A 14,728-nucleotide genomic window follows, 5' to 3' on the forward strand; every position below is an offset into this window, starting at 1 on the left:
TAGTTCATCACAGAAAACAGTTCTAGTGATTCCTACACCAATTAGTGAGGAAGCTAATGATGATGATCATGAAACTTCAGATCAAGTTACTACCGAACCTCGTAGGTCTTCCAGAGTAAGATCCGCACCAGAGTGGTACGGTAATCCTGTTCTAGAAGTCATGTTACTAGACCATGATGAACTTACGAACTATGAGGAAGCGATGATGAGCCCAGATTCCACGAAATGGCTTGAGGCCATGAAATCTAAGATGGGATCCATGTATGAGAACAAAGTGTGGACTTTGGTGGACTTGCCCGATGATCGGAAAGCCATAGAAAATAAATGGATCTTTAAGAAGAAGACCGACGCAGACGGTAATGTTACTGTTTACAAAGCTCGACTTGTTGCAAAAGGTTTTCGACAAGTTTAAGGAGTTGACTACGATGAGACTTTCTCGCCCATAGCGATGCTTAAGTTTGTCCGAATCATGTTAGCAGTTGCTGCATTTTATGATTATGAAATTTGGCAAATGGATGTCAAAACTGCATTCATGAATGGATTTCTGGAAGAAGAGTTGTATATGATGCAACCGGAAGGTTTTGTCGATCCAAAGGGTGCTAACAAAGTGTGCAAGCTCCAGCGATCCATTTATGGACTGGTGCAAGCCTCTCGGAGTTGGAATAAACGTTTTGATAGTGTGATCAAAGCATATGGTTTTATACAGACTTTTGGAGAAGCCTGTATTTACAAGAAAGTGAGTGAGAGCTCTGTAGCATTTCTGATCTTATATGTAGATGACATATTGTTCATTGGAAATGATGTAGAATTTTTGGATAGCATAAAGGGATACCTGAATAAGAGATTTTCTATGAAAGATCTCAGAGAAGCTACTTACATATTGGACATCAAGATCTATAGAGATAGATCAAGACGCTTATTTGGACTTTCACAAAGCACATACCTTGATAAAGTTTTGAAGAAGTTCAAAATGGATCAGTCAAAGAAAGGGTTCTTGCCTGTGTTACAAGGTGTGAAGTTGAGTCAGACTCGTCATTCCCTATGCTTCAGCCATAGGTTCTATCATGTATGCGATGTTGTGTACCAGACCTGATGTATGTCTTGCTATAAGCATAGCAGGGAGGTACCAAAGTAATCCTGGAGTGGAGCACTGGACAGCGGTCAAGAACATCCTAAAATACCTGAAAAGAACTAAGGATATGTTTCTCGTTTATGGAGGTGAAAAAGAACTCGTCGTAAACAGTTACGTCGATGCAAGCTTTGACACTGATCCGCATGACTCTAAGTCGCAAACCGGATACATATTTCTATTGAATGGAGGAGCTCTCAGTTGGTGCAGTTCCAAGCAAAGCGTTGTGGCGAGATCTACGTGTGAAGCGGAGTACATTGCGGCTTCAGAAGCAGCAAATGAAGGAGTTTGGATGAAGGAGTTCATATCCAATCTAGGTGTCATACCTAGTGCATCAGGTCCAATGAAAATATTTTGTGACAATACTGATGCAATTGCCTTGGCAAAGGAATCCAGATTTCACAAGAGAACCAAGCACATCAAGAGACGCTTCAATTCCATCCGTCATCAAGTGTCGAAAGGGGACATAGAGATTTGCAAGATACACACAGATCTGAATATTACAGACCCGTTGACTAAGCCTCTTCCATGAGCAAAACATGATCAACACCAAAGCTCCATGGGTGCTAGAATCATTACTATGTAATCTAGATTATTGACTCTAGTGCAAGTGGGTGATTGAAGGAAATACGCCCTAGAGACAATAATAAAGTTATTATTTATTTCCTTAATTCATGATAAATGTTTATTATTCATGCTAGAATTGTATTAACCGGAAACTTAGTACATGTGTGAATACATAGACAAAACATATAGTCCCTAGTATGCCTCTACTTGACTAGCTCGTTAATCAAAGATGGTTATGTTTCCTAACCATAGACATGTGTTGTCATTTGATGAATGGGATCACATCATTAGGAGAATGATGTGATGGACATGACCCATCCGTCAGCTTAGCATTATGATCGTGTTAGTTTCATTGCTACTGCTTTCTTCATGACTTATACAAGTTCCTCAGACTATGAGATTATGCAACTCCCGAATATGGGAGGAACACTTTGTGTGCTACCAAACTTCACAATGTAAAAGGGTGATTATAAAGGTGCTCTACAGGTGTCTTGGAAGGTGTTTGTTGGGTTGGCATAGACCAAGATTAGGATTTGTCACTCTGTGTTTCGGAGAGGTATCTCTGGGCCCTCTCGGTAATACTCATCACTATAAGCCTTGGAATCATTGTGACTAATGACTTAGTTGCGGGATGAAGTATTACGGAACGAGTAAAGGGACTTTTCGGTAACGAGATTGAACTAGGTATGATGATACCGACGATCGAATCTCGGGCAAGTAACATACCGATGACAAAGGGAACAACGTATGTTGTTATGCGGTTCGATCGATAAAGATCTTCATAGAATATGTAAGAGCCAATATGGGCATCCAGGTTCCGCTATTGGTTATTGACCGGAGAGGTGTCTCGGTCATGTCTACATAGTTCTCGAACCCGTAGGGTCCGCACGCTTAACGTTCGTTGATGATATAGTATTATATGAGTTATGTATGTTGGTGACCGAATGTTGTTCAGAGTCCCGGATGTGATCACGGACATGATGAGGAACTCCGGAATGGTCCGAAGATAAAAATTGATATATGGGATAATAGTGTTTAGTCTCCGGAAGGGTTCCGGAATTCACCGGAAGGGGTTCCGGATGTTTCCTGAAATGTTTGAGTACGAGAACACTTTATTTGGGCCAAAGGGGAAAGCCCACAAGGTTTTTGGAAAGTGCAAAAGGAAGTTTTGTGGAGTCCACGGGCCAGACGCCAGGGACCCTGGCGTCTGGCCCTGGAGTCTGAGAAGGACTCTTGCCTTTTAGGTGAAACCGACTTTGTGGAGGCTTTTTCTCCAAGTTTCGACCCCAAGGCTCAACATATAAATAGAGGGGCAGGGCTAGCACCCAAGACACATCAAGAAACACCAAGCCATGTGTCGGCAACCCCGTCCCCTCTAGTTTATCCTCCGTCATAGTTTCCATAGTGCTTAGGCGAAGCCCTGTGGAGATTGTTCTTCACCAACACCGCCACCATGCCGTTGTGCTGCCGGAACTCATCTACTACTTCGCCCGTCTCGCTGGATCAAGAAGGCGAGGACGTCATCGAGTTGAACGTGTGCTGAATGCGGAGGTGTCGTACGTTCGGTACTTGATCGGGACAGATTGTGAAGGTGTATGACTACATCAACCGCGTTGATAAACGCTTCTGCTTTGCGATCTTCAAGGGTATGAAGATACACTCCCCCTCTCGTTGCTATGCATCACATAGATAGATCTTGCATGATCGTAGGAATTTTTTTTAAATTACCGCGTTCCCCAACAGAAACTGCATTCCCAGCCCAAGCAGTCACTATGCCAACGCCATCAGTCAGCGTGCCAACTCCAACCCCAACCCATTCAGTCAACATGGAACCCCCAGCTGTCAGTAATGTTGTGCAGGCTCATAAACAATATTAGCCTACATTTCGCGCTCTTGATCAACAATACAACCTTACACAAGGGCAAGTTTACAACCTTGTTTCCAAGTGTATTCCGCCAAGACCGCCACCAAGCATAATTGCACGAACCAAGTCAGGGGTGATGCACCCAAGGATGTCCAAGGAGAGAACAAAAGTGTGCATCCCATTCGTAGAACATCGTGAGCAAGATCATATCACGACGATGGATTCTGCGATGCTCCACCATTTGACTTGGGTTTGGATCTTGATGATGACTCCCCAGTTTCCATAGTTGACGAGCCTAACAAATCACAAGTGACACCACAGGAGGCAGGGTTATCCAAAATTAGTGAGCAAGATGATTGGGATTCAGCAAATTTGAGAGAGGTTTGCGCTGCTGCAGATAAGGTGGTCACTGGGAAGGCTCCAATTCATATCATCCTTTCGGATTCTCCAGATGAGTTTCACACGCCAGATACCACAGGTGCTCAAGTGGGTCCGGCAGTACCACATCTCGCCCACTAGTGCAAAAACGCACAAGGAGGATAATCAAGCCAGCTGCTGTCCAGAGGTCTCCCTACATCGACTACAATAAAACAAAGATGTTCACTTGCAATGAACAAGTGAACAAGCTTTATGCGGTAGTCCTCTATTATGTAAGGAATTTACCTAGAGCAAACGTCATAGAAACAAGGTAAAACTAAAACATTGTGGTAAAATCTATATTCCCTCTTCTCTTTTTAGTTGCCCAATCAGTCTTTACAGTTGGAGTTTCATGTCTATTTGAAATTGCACAAAAATAGTAATACAGTTAAACATCTTTTTTTTGTCATAGACATATGTAATAGTAGCACAACAATAGTAATTCAGTTTTTTTTATAGTTGAAACAGTCAATTTTTGTAGTTGCAGTTTCATGCAACATCACTTGCACAATAGTAGTTATACAGTTGGCACATCAGGCATGCACACCTAAACAACATTTACTCATTCTTTCATTCACTTTTCATGCGTTTACGACAACCAGTTAATCTTGTTTTTGTCCTTTTCCTTTGTCCTCGTATTTTTTTAACAGCCCTGACATCATTAACTATGATGGGTACTTTGTGAGCCTAAACGAGTTGGCCGATTCAATGAAGCCTATCAAATGGCTATCAAACGGTGTTGTCAAAGTTGCACTTATCCAAATCAGGGAAACCTTACATAAGGACTCGAAGAAGGTCATCATGCCACTCAGGATTGCTGTAAGTTGAATGAGAACTGTTTTTCTTGTTTCACACAACATCCCTTGTCCCTTTCATTTTTATAGTGTGTTTCCTAAGACTCATCTTTTCCAATGCAGACACGCTTGCAGCAAGGAATATACAACGCTGCCAAGATACATTCTAAATTTGAGAAGACTAATCGCCTAGACCGTCAAGATATGGTCAGTTTTTTTTGGCCACACAAACTTTGTGTTTTTTTAACTTTTCTTGTTGCATAGCTCTTGGGTCTCACTGGGCAGTTCTGCACAACTCATAGTTATTTTATTTTTTTTGCCTTCTTTTTCTGTGTTGTTAATATGTGCAGGTGATGCTCCCTGTGCTCGAGTTCGCTGATCCCAATGATCGAGAAGGAGGCAGACACTACTGGGTGTTTAACATCAACTTAAGGGATCAACGTTTCGAGGTGCTAGATTCTTGGAGGAAGCTCGACAACCCTGACTTAATTCACTGTGCTTCAACATAGCGGGGGCACTGAGGTGTTTATGGAAGCAGCATTACCCAAAGCACAATATCAGTCACTTTCAAGTCGTCGACATTGATGTACCCAAGCAACTTGGGAAGTAAGTCATGCATGCACGTCATTTCCCTCTTTCATTTTTTACACCTGGCTTCTGATCAAGAGAAAATTCAACTAGGGGGGGAGGGGGTGGGCGGTGCATGGACCTCAGATTTTGTTTTTTTGGCACCAACCACACCATCTAGTTGCACAAAGTCTTCATACAGTTGCACACTGGTTAATGGGGAGTTGCACATTTTTTGAGCTAGTTGCACGATACTAAGAGAATCTACAATGTATGTTTGTCCACCTTTCTCTTCTTGGATTTTGAAACAACAACAGTTCAGGGGGGAAAGTTGCATGGTCAAGAACATGGTTTTGAAAAAAAAAGGTTGTTAGTTGCAATTTTTTTTCTTTTACTATGTTTTTCAGTTGCATGAGTATGGCCCCATCTCACGTCGACATAACAATGTGTTTTTCCTTCTTTTTTTGCACAACAGTGAATGCGGTGTGTTCATGTTGTTCAATACTAACATTTGGAATGAGAGACAATTGCCAAACTATGAACCAAAAGAGTGCCTAAGCATGAGAAGGATAATGACCCACAAGATGGTTGACTTTGCTCTCAACAAAGCCCTGTGGAGGGAAATTCTATGGTACAAAGAGTAAGTTTTGTTTTTGCTCCCTTTTTATCCGCTACCATCAATCTACATAATAGTTGCACAATGGTACCCAATCAGTTGCACACCCAATAGTTTAGTTGCACAATTTTACCTGGGTCTTTTTTTTGCCTAGGTTGTACATTCTATTTCTTGAGTATTTTTGTGGCTGATTTTAACCCTAAGAATGATACAATTTTAGTCCTTTTTCTTTTCCTTTTTACATGGCATAATACTTGGAGATGTTACAGTTGCACATACAGGGCAGACACTTGCACATTGGTTCTAATTAACTTGCACAGTTCCTTTCGGTTTTGGCAAACCATCAAAAAATCAATCACTAAAGGAAAACACACATAGTAACATTCTTGTACCAAGTAATAGGCGTAATTGTGTAAATTTGCCAACAGAGGCATAAATAGGTAAATATGTAGTCTCACACATAGCCAAGTGATAGTCTGCCACTTTTTAACATGAATACAAATGGGGTGCCAACTATAAGTTTAAATAAGACAAAGAAGAAGTTTCAAAAGCAGTTTTTTTTGTTGGATCTTCATAGATCCATCCATGCCTAATAGTGCAAGCCTTTTGATGGTTTCCCCGTTTATCTATTGCTTCTATGTCACCAAGTTGTCACGCCAACTTTGTAGAGCAGCTAGCAACATTGTGCTTATTTGAGTTGCAGTGGTTGCACCTGTTTTTCCTTTTCGGGTGCAGTTCAAGAGCTGAATGGTAGCGTCTACTCCTTGCCCTCCTTTTGTAATTGACTTTGGCGGATCCCTAGGAGTTGCATCTTCATTGTCGTTGCTCGTAGGCGACATCTGCTTAGTGCAGTTAGGATGGCCTTGTGTTGATTTACCCATAGGAAGAGGTGCTGAAGCATTACTCACACGTGGCCTAGCATGACCCATCAGAGGAGGTGGTTCAGGACGACCCATGGGAGGAGGCACTGGACCATGAGCAGCATGACCCATGGGAGGAGATGGTAGACCACGACTACCATGGCCCATGGGAGTAGGTGATGGACCACAAGCACCATGGTCCATTGGAGGAGGTGCTCCACCAAAACCACCACGGCCCATGGGAGGAGGTGGTCCACCATGGCCCATGGCAGTAGGCGGTGGAGCACGACCAATAGGGTTAGTTGCTGGAGTAGGCCCTGTAGATATAGGCGGCACGGGAGGATCCTGGTTGTTATCACCAGCGGACGGACCTGCTTCTCTTGCAGCCCTTTTTTCCTTCTAGACTGGTTCAGCTGCACAATCTCTGTGCGCGCCGCACGTATGTGCTTATCAACAATGCCTTTTGCTATATCAGAACCACAAGCAAACTTTGCTAGTTTCTGGAAATCTGCAGTCATGTTTGCATGCCTAATTTCCTTTAGAGAGGTAGGAGGCATTACATCAGGCTGCTGGCTAGTGGCACTTGGCACACTTGGGACAACAATTGGCGTCCAACGCTGCAACATGTACTGCTTCCGGATGACATAAAGCCCAATATGCGTGAACACTTTTAGTATGTGGCAACAAAGGATGCCATCCCTCTCCATTTTGCAACACTCACACGAATAGTGTCCCTCGGGGTATTTTTGCCACCACTAAGTAGTTCTTGGAACCATACTTCACAACCCATTTTGTATTTGGTCTCAGCTCAAACGTTTCCACACTAGTTTGGAATGCATTGTAGCGTCCAATCATCGAAAACTCATCACAAAACTTGCAGTAAAGATCTCTAGTGTATGTCTTGTATGCCTGCTTATCTATTGGGAATTGTGACCACATGTCAAGATCCAGATGCTTTGTCCTGTAGTCATTGCACCCTTCCTTGACGAGGATGTGCGTATGTATTTTCACATATTGCTTCACAAAGTTCAGAATTGACTTGTGAGGGTTGACATACCGCTTTAAAACTGCATTGAACCCCTCACTTCGTTGTGTAGACTGCAAGAAGGAAAAAAATCTATGCTTGAAGTAACATGGCACCCAAGTGTTCCTATATTCGTAAACTTTCTCAAAATGTGTGTGTGTGTAATTGCCTCATATTTCATCATCAAAGCAGCCCAATTCTGTTCAAACTCATCTGGTGTGAAGCTGAAATCAACGCCAAGGTTGAAATCTTCAGACAATCCCGGGTTCCGGCCTAGCAACCATCCAACTTTCTCTTGAGCTTTTTTCATGATGTGCCACCGACAACATCGGTGCACACTTGTGGGAAATATGTTATTTATGGATTCCTTCATTACCACATCCTGATCAGTAATGATGTTATCCGATGCCCTTCCATTCATAGCCTCTAGGAAAGCTCCAAAACCCAATCAAAGTTGGTCTCCATTTCTTGTCTCACAAATGCGCAGCCCAACATGAAAGATTGCCCATGACGGTTGATCCCAATGAACGGAGCAAAAGGCATGTTGTACATATTGGTCATGTAGGTTGTGTCAAAGGAGACACAATCATGATATGCCTCCGTATACGCTTTCCGTGCCAAGCCATCCACCCAAAAAATGTTTTCTGCCCTGCCTTCAAGATCATATTTTATCTTATAGAAAAAATTTGGATCATCTTTTTGCAAGTATTTAAAATGTTCAATTGTCTCAATAATGTCCCCCTCTTTTGTTGAGTCCTTGGAGAAGCCAGCACATAGGTTTGTTATTGCTTTAGGTCCATACAGTGCATTTAGCACCGAGCCATAAAACTCTGACATGATAGTCACGACGGCCTGCAGAAACAAAGTTAAGTTAGATAGTTGCACACTTGACAAATAACAGTTGCAAACTAAAGAACAACAGTTGCACAAATGTTGACATGTGGTTGCCATAGAACTTATTTTTCATCGTTTACCCCCTTTTTATTCCCTGATGCAAAACAATTTAGTTATTTTTGTCTATCATCAATTGCAGAGATATGAACACTAGTTGCAGAAAAGAAGGTTCAATTGCATCGATAAGGAACACTAGTTTGCAGAATGAATATTATGGAGTTGCCATCAAAACTATGACTATTTTGTAAAACTATATCTAATTCAATCAGCAAGTAGTTCCAACTTTGTGTTTTGTTTGTGGTAGTATTTTTTTCACAAATATTGAAGCATGGTTGCACAACACAGTGTATGTACTTGCACAACCCCTGCTACTAGTTGCACACTTGACAGAGCATAATTAAACAACATAGTTTGAAGTTTGAAGTTTTTGGGAGGTGAATGAGAACACACCTGAAGTCAGGTTGCAGTTGTAGAGAATCTCTTGGAACCTCTTTTCCTCCGACGGTATACTCATGTGAGATCGCAAGTATTTGGACAGTGAAGGCTTGGCGACCAAAGGATGATTATGATCACGGACAAAGGGGGTTACTTCCCATCGCCCATCCTTCAATTTAACTAGCATTTTTGCCTTACATTGTGTTTGCTTTATCCTTTCTCTCTTGCGCTTCTTCTTATTCTTCTTTTTTCCACTCTCCTCTCCATCGAATATTGGCACTTCTTCCATTTCATCTTCTTCACCCAAAGGTTTGGGGTCTGGTATAGGATCTAGCACAGGTGGCAACTCAGCTCCTACATCATCCTCTTTTGGCTTCCTAAACTTGTTACATGCAAATTGCTATTTCTCCAATATGTTGGGTATAAGCATTCCTCCTTGAAGTGTTCATCTTAACAGAGAAACCCATCCTTAGGGCATAATCATTATAATGATCCCTAACACCCTGGAGAGTATCAAATCTCATCCCAACAAACGGCTCCATTGGCTGAGAACCACCCTCATCTTCCTCCAAAGCATTTCGATCACCAACAACATCCCCTGCCCTTAGTTCTGTTTTAGTATGTCCTGCAACTGTGGTGTTTGTTTTCTCTAATGTATGGCTTTCTGATTGCATGTTGACATCAACATCATCCATCAAACCATGATCTTGATTTGGCCGTGTGAAAATCCATGGTTGTACAAACTCAACATCATCATTAGGCAACTCATTGAGATCTGGAGGCAACGCATTGAGGTCTATCATCCTTGAAAGCTGCTCCAACCTGCATTTTGTTTCAACAAAAAAGTCATCAACCAGTTGTATTGGGTCATAGTTGCTAGCAAAATGAGGCACGAAATTAACACCGTTAGACTCATTTTTATTTTTATTGTTTCGAAAACTGCAAGTAGTCAGGTTTTTACATAGAGGAACAAGGAATTTGCAATTGTTATGTTTCTCCAACTTTTCAAGCTTGCACATTCTGAATAAGTAGCAAGTATAGTTAGGTGTTTTTTTTTCTCCAGATACAGTTTTTTGATAGTAGTTGCACAAAGGCAGCACAATATTTGCACAAAAGTGTCATAGAATTGCACAAATTTTCCATACCAGTTGACAAATTGTGAGCATTCCAGACACACAAACACAATTTTGACAAATTTTATCATACAACCTGGATAAAAATGTAGCATAGGAGTTGCACATTTTCAGAATTTGCACATTGTTATGTTTCTCCAACTTTTCAAGCTTGCACATTCTAGAAATAAGTAGCAAGTATAGTTAGGTGTGTTTCTTTTCTCCAGATACAACCTTTTGACAGTAGTTGCACAAAGGCAGCACAAAATTTGCACAAAAGTGTCATAGAATTGCACAAACTTTCCATACCAGTTGGATAAATTGTGAGCATTCCAGTCACACAAACACATTTTTGACAAAATTTATCATACAACCTGGATGAAAATGTAGCATAGGAGTTGCATACAAGTAGTATCAAAGTTGCAACAAGCATCATAGTAGTTGCACAATATAAGAACATTCAGGCGGTAGCTACATTTTATTGACCATCTCTTTTTTGTTTATGTTTCTACAATGTGCAGGCCGGATAAGAGGGGGATGACATGATTTTCTGCAGATCAATACAAGTGAACATATGAAGTAAGGTCTGCTACAACAACTTCAAAGATAGAACCAAAATCAGATTGCAACTATACTTGTCTATAGCTATTTAGTTAGATTTGCATAGTTAGAACAACAGTTTGATGACAGTGTGTTTCAGATTTGTGAAGGCAATGTGTGAACTTTTTCTTAAGACCTATATTTGCAGATTGTATCCGAACATATCGTATATCGAGCGTCATCATATATTGGTTGTTTTCTTCCAGATTTGCCAAGTTCCAGCCAAGTTTATTCATGCCTTTTTTTCCGGTTGCATAGCTTGTGCATATAGTTGGATGCTACAACTAGGTTAGTTGCACAAAACAAGTTTTAGAGTTGCATAATCTACTGAGTTGGCACACAACAATCTTCAGTTGGCTACTTTATCTGGCTTAGTTGCACGGAAGTAACCTACTGGTTGCACAGTTTCCCTGCAAACACACTATACACGATTCATTTGATTTTTGACGATCAATACATGAATCAAAGATGCGTGCAAGGAAATCAGTACAAGGGCAAGTCTACATGAGGAATCAGGAAGAAGATGGGCAAGTCTACTGACCTCTGGATTCCTCTCTTTTTTCCCTCCAGGTACGTTCTCCTTTGTTCCTCCTCTCTTGATCTGCTTTTTTCTGGTTGTTCCTTCTGATTTCTAAGCCCTCTTCTCTTCTATTTTATTTGTCCCTGGGAACTCGCCATGTTCTTGTCTCCTGGCGACGAAGGATATTGCCTCTTGGGCAGATCCTTCTTTCGTGGGGAAGAAGAAGATGGCCTGGGGGGTAGTTGGTCTTGTGCGGTTTCGTGAGGAGGGTGGGTTCGGTCGCGGGTGCACGTGATCCCGCGGCCAGCTGTCCTCGCGAGCGGTTTCTGGCTCTTAAATGTTCGATAGCGACAGTCTCGAGCGGTTTCGTGCGGGCGGGCGGGTGGGGTTCCTTTTTCGGTTCGGGGGGAGGGGGACCAAGTGGTTTCCTTTTTGGATGGGCGCTGGTTAGCGATCCTAGGGCGGCTAGGTGCCCCCTAGCCGCATACAAAAAAAAGACATTGACATTGGTATCCCGTTAGAGTTCAAGTCCTATACTTGACATTGGTGTTTATATTATTTTTGAATTTATTTCAGACTTCCGGCGATGTTCGTTCAATGAGAGTAAGGTTCTCATTGACTACGAGACGTCTCCAACATGATATGCCGGCCCAGTCTCTCGAAGGTGATCATAGAAGTGGGTGAGCGTGTGTTCATAGAGGTGAGTATCTCTACTCCTAATGGAGCAGTTGGTGAATAGTCTCTATGGTTTATTTTCGCTGTTTTTTCCGTCTCTCCTCCCACCCCCTCCCATCCTGGTCCATCGATTTATTTTTCTCGCCACTCTTTATTACAACCAGGACTTTCCTAATGTATAACAAATCACAGATCTAACTTCCTTAAATTATTCATATCAATCGATTCCTTTTATTGGTTCAATTTGTCTTAGGAAACAAATAACAAATTTTTAAGAAACAAATAATAAATTTGAATCTAACTTTCCTAACTTATCTAAATCAATCGATTTCTCTCATTAGTGAAATTTGTTTTAGGAAACAAATAACAAACACGTCACAAACTTTCCTCCCAATAAATAGTTTCTTAACATTTGCAAACTTTCCTAACCAGACACGTCACAAACGGGCAGGTACTGATATCATGTTATCAAACAATAAAACCCGATTTGCATAGAAATCAGTTCAAAATCCTAACTTTCCTAAATTTTTACCTTTCCTTGATAACATCCAATATTTCCTATGTTTTCCACCTATTGAAGGAAATCACCCCTCCATCGATATTACCATTTTTTTGGAATGAGATCTCCGGGTTATGATTTTTTTGCGATTCTTTCCAATTGTGACCTCTCCTTCCGCTGCGGCTCCTTCTCGCATAATCACCTCCACCACAGCCAGCTGACGCCACCCTAGACCTCTTGCCTCTCCACACCTTCTCCGTCACCTCCTCCTCGTACTCCATTGACAATCCCTCTGCCACGTTTGTCCACGGCAGTGTCGAGGGCATGGCGCAACATCGTATTAGTGGTAGAGCAGCGCATAGCACCAGGAAGAAGCACGCGGCAGGCGAGGCGAGCGGCCGACGGTGGAGGGAAGAGACGCGGCCGGCATGGCTGAGGGGGCAACCAACAGAAGATGGCCGCGACAGGAGGCGGCGCGAGGCAGGGGCGCGACAATGGGGCGAGCGAAGGGATAGGCGGCAACAGACGGGGCGAGCGCAGCCATCGAGAGTGTGACGCGTGGCCAGGGTGTGCGTCGCGCGGGACATAGTGGTGCGGTGGCTGTGGCGAGCGTGATGGCAACGGCGGGCGCGACAGACGCGGTGTGACACGTGCGTGGGCATGGAGAGCCAGAGAGGGAGTGGCCCCGCGGGCGCGGAAGAAGAGCTGAAGTCTCGGGCATGGGCGCGCATAGGAGCGGGCATGTGCCATGGGGTCAATCCAAGGAGCTCAGTGGCTACCCCTACAATGGCCATGGCGGACGGCGGTTCTCGGCCACGGCGAAATACCTAATGGGAGCAAACGAGAGGGGAAACTGGGGAAAGGCAAGAGGAGATCACAGCAGTGTCAATGGCACCCTAGGGGAAGACAGGGGAGCTCGGGGCGGCGCGGATCGAACGGCAATGTCGCGGTGGCCGAAGGTTGAGGAAGACGACAATGACGTCAATCTGGGGGTGCTGAACTTGATCTCGTTGGCGCAGACGAAGTAGCCGAGGCATTCAGAGCTCCTCGACAAGCTCCTAGCCAGCAGGGAGGGCAGTGGCCGTGTGGACGGGGTCGGTCATGGTGGTCGTGGCATCTGACTTCGTCCAGATCACCGGGATCGAGCGAGCGAGGAGGAGAAGTGGATCTGGAGGGGGCGTCGAGGAGGAGTGAGGCCATGGGAGCAGGGGAGGCAGGGCGTCACCCTTATCCATTCCCCTTCGATGCCGGCGAGGTGGTCGGGCAGGAGCCCGGCTCTGTAGCGACAGACTCAGGGAACAGGAGAAGACGACCGTGCGGGGACTGGACCACTGGGCCGGTTCGGTGGCAAGGCCCGGGATAGGGGGAATCCCCCTTTTCATCGTCCTTTTAGTTTTTAATGTATTCTAATCCGTTTCTCCTTTTTAACACTGTTTTCTATTTATTCTTATATCAACTAAATGGATTTTGTTAATTATGAAACTATGCACACAATTCGAGCACAATATTTTAGGTGGCACAAAAAGTTTGGGGCCAAAAGGAAATGCATAAAATTAGGTTTATATTGAATTGGTTATTTTAACTACTGTTGGACCTCTTATTAATTTGACAAGATTTAATTTTTGGGTCAAATAATGTTGGGCTCAACATGTCAAAGATCAATGGAATTATAGAATATTGACAAAATAATTTATTTGACTTTATTTTAAATTTGAATTGAGCTTTGATTTTTATCAAGTGGCAGTTTGGCTTAGCAAGTCTGATGACATGGCATCATTAGGGGGAGGTCATTGTAGCTAACGACTTGAGGTGTTACATAATCTTCTCATTTCTGAAATTTCATTGTTAAATGATTGGGAAATATATCACATTATCCATTAGTTTAGTCAAGCTCAGCACAAGTCCACACATTATTGCCAATTGAGTAAGTCTTATTGGCGGGGAGAATAGGCTATGTGTGTGTTAGAGAGAGAGGAAGAGAGAGTGAGGAAGAGGAAGGGGGGAGAGAGTGTGTGTGAGGATTTGATGGTAAAAAAAGTCGTCAATGTCATAATATTGAACTCTTAAAGTTAATGTGGCACCGTTACAGCGCACGGGCGTTCTTCTAGTATGTTTGTGTATGTGAGCGATTTCGATTGCACCGTGTTAAAAAAAA

Source organism: Triticum dicoccoides, chromosome 3B (genome assembly GCF_002162155.2).
Source record: "Triticum dicoccoides isolate Atlit2015 ecotype Zavitan chromosome 3B, WEW_v2.0, whole genome shotgun sequence".
Classification (NCBI taxonomy): Eukaryota; Viridiplantae; Streptophyta; class Magnoliopsida; order Poales; family Poaceae; genus Triticum; species Triticum dicoccoides.